Below are 3030 nucleotides of genomic sequence, written 5' to 3' on the forward strand. Positions count from 1 at the left end.
GACAGAAAACATACTGTTCTCAGTGTACTGTAATTTTGCAGGAGGATGGACAAGAGCTGAAGTTGGCTCTAACATAGGAGTCTGAGATGGTCACAGTCTATATATATATATATGGTGACCTGTATGAGACTTTATTGATTTATTTAAATTTTGGTCTTTCCATTATTTATCTACAGCACTGGTTTATAGCTATATTGTTTTATTCATTATTTTATGCCTTTACTTTTTTTATACTTACTTAGCCCATAAGAAAAGTCAATAATAGTTGTGACATGAGTCAGTAACACAGTCTGACTTTCCATACCAACTGATTAATATAAAATCCATGACAGATAACAAATTTGTTAACTACATATGGAAATGGAAAACCCTACTAAATTTCAGTCTGTTTAATATTATTATCATAGTTTTCCTCTCTCCAGGTGCCCTCCTGACAGTTACATTGTCTTTAAACCCTGCTTGACAATCCCTGTTGCACCACCCCGATGCTCAGGCAAGACAGGGCGACTTGGAAGTCCAACTACTTCCTTAAGATAATCTCACTTCTGGATGATTATCCAAAATGCTTCATAGTGGGCACGGACTATGTGGGCTCCAACCAGGCGCAGCAGATTCACATGTCCCTACGCCTTCCGGGGAAAGAACACCATGACGCACAAAGTCAACTGGGGCGTCGTAAAACAACCCAGCTCTGGAGAAGCTGTTGCCTCACATAGGGGGAAATGTGGGCTTTGTGTTCACCAAGGAGGACCTCACTGAGATCAGGGACATGTTGCTGGCCAATAAGCTTCCAGCTGGCACCCGTGCTGGTGCCATTGTCCCTTGTGAAGTCATTGTGCCAGCCCAAAACACTGGCCTGGAGTCTGAGAAGTCCTCCACCTTACAGACTTTGGGCATTACCACTAAGGTCTCCAGGGGCACCATTGAAATCCTGAGCGACATGCAGCTGATAAAGACTGGTGACAAGATGGGCGTAAGCGAATCCACACTGCTGAACATATTGAACATCTCCCCACCACCTTCTTCAGGCTGATCACCCTGCAGGTGTTTGACAATGGCAGCATCTACAACTCTGAAGTGCTTGACATCACAGAGGAAACTCTGCATTCTTGCTTTCTGAAGGGTGTCCACAATGTTGCCAATGTGGCCTGCAGATTGGCTACCAAACTATTGCGTCAGTGTCCCATTCTATCATTAATGGGTACAAGCAGGTCCTGGTTTTGTTGATGGAGACTGATTACACCTTCCCACTTGCTGAGAAGGTCAAGGCCTTCTTGGCTGACCTGTTTGCATTTCTGGCTGCCACCCCCGTGGCTGCTGCCACCGCTGCTGCTGCAGTCCCAGTCAAGGTTGATGCCAAGGAAGATTGAGGAGTCAGTTGAGGATATGGGATTTGGTCACTTTGACTGATCACCAACTCAGCCACATTTAGTTGTGAAACAAGGAAATAAAGACTGATTTCTCTTAAAAGTAAATATATATATTGGGATCAGCAATTGGCATAATGGCTATGTCGCTGGACTCCCATGTAGTTAACCGTCATTCCAGTCACAGACCTGGACCCGGTGGCTTAAACTTACACTGGTGCATGTGTGTGCGTACCCAAGATCCTGAGAAAAGAAGGAAGGAGAAGGGATTAAGTGTTCCATTTTGGGATACCACTGAAAACTTTTCCCATTCTTCTTTATGCTTTCAAAGTTCATAATCACCCAGCCCTTCTAAGAATGGTACACTTAGAATCTAGGAATGGATCACTTACCTGAAGTTGATATTTAATAGATATTTTTCTTTTCTTTTCTTTTTTTTTTCTTAGAGGAAAGGAACAAGAGAAGTTAATGAAATGAAAGTTTTTACTCTTGTCAGGGAACAAAAATTTCCAAGTAAGAACATAACCTGATGCTAAAAAAGTGTATCAAGGGTGGAAAAAGGCAAAACATTTAACAGACATGAAAATGGAAAATTAACAGTTGATTATAATACGTGCATTAGTATCTTCGAATTAATATGCAGTGTAGGCTAGCTGGCAAAGTTCCTTTTGTATGCTGTAAAGATGTACAGAAATTAAATATACAAAAGGTAAGAAAAACAAAGAATACGGTTTTCACAATTAGATCTGAGCTCAAAATGGGCTCTGGTTGTGTGTGACTGAGCTTGTGATTTTGGGCAATTTACATTCTTAACCATAAAACGAGGAATAATGACATCTACTTCACAGGGTTGTTTAGAAGATTAAAGAGGAAAGAAATGTGATAGCATTTAGCATAGTGAGCACCGTCTGTTACAAATAGAAGATATTCAATACATCCTGCAAACCCATTCCACTGCCAGAGTATGCCTCCTGATTTCTGGAAACTTCTCCCTTTTTTATAGATTTTTAACCACAAAAGGTGCCTAGAAATGGTTATTGTAAATAATAGTCCACTGAATACTTAGATTGCTTATATGACGTGTTATAGCAGACCTTCTGATATAAGAACTCTTTTCTGTGATCTGCTGATTAAGATGACCTTACTTCACGCATCTTTTACATAGGTAGCCAGATCCAATTAATGAGAGTATTTCCCCTTTTAGCTAAAGAGATAGGATAAGGAATGGGCAATGAGGCATGTAATCCCACTAGGATAATTCTTCCCTAGGTTTTCGTCATAAATGTTAGTGAAACTTTCCTTTGGGTTTGATAAGTTGGCAGGCCATATGTCAAGCGTGACATCAGCTATCTTGCTTTCCACATAGAAGACCAGTGTTTGAATGAGAAAAGAGAGAGAATCAGTTAGGATCTGTTGAATCCCTGGATACAAATATTTCAGTACCTATCTTTATTCCTAGATTACTTAACTTTATGTTTTATCTTTTTGAGATGAGTTTTTGCTATTTTCAATAAAGAGAATTCTGAAAGTATACATTTTGGCTTCTAGAAGAAGTTGCTCTGACTAACAATAAAAAAATAAAATGTCAATCAGCCTTTTTACACATTTATAATTTTCTAAACACAACTGGATGTTGGAAAGGATATATATATATATATATATA

General features: G+C 39.5%; 1 pseudogene; it reads left to right on the plus strand.

Annotated features, from left to right (window-relative positions):
- Positions 1 to 485: 485 nt before the first annotated feature.
- LOC102470720 (60S acidic ribosomal protein P0 pseudogene) lies at positions 486 to 1410 on the plus strand (annotated as a pseudogene).
- The last annotated feature ends 1620 nt before the right edge of the window (positions 1411 to 3030 follow it).

Source organism: Tupaia chinensis, unplaced genomic scaffold, assembly GCF_000334495.1.
Source record: "Tupaia chinensis unplaced genomic scaffold, TupChi_1.0 Scaffold145257_1, whole genome shotgun sequence".
NCBI classification, from domain to species: Eukaryota; Metazoa; Chordata; class Mammalia; order Scandentia; family Tupaiidae; genus Tupaia; species Tupaia belangeri.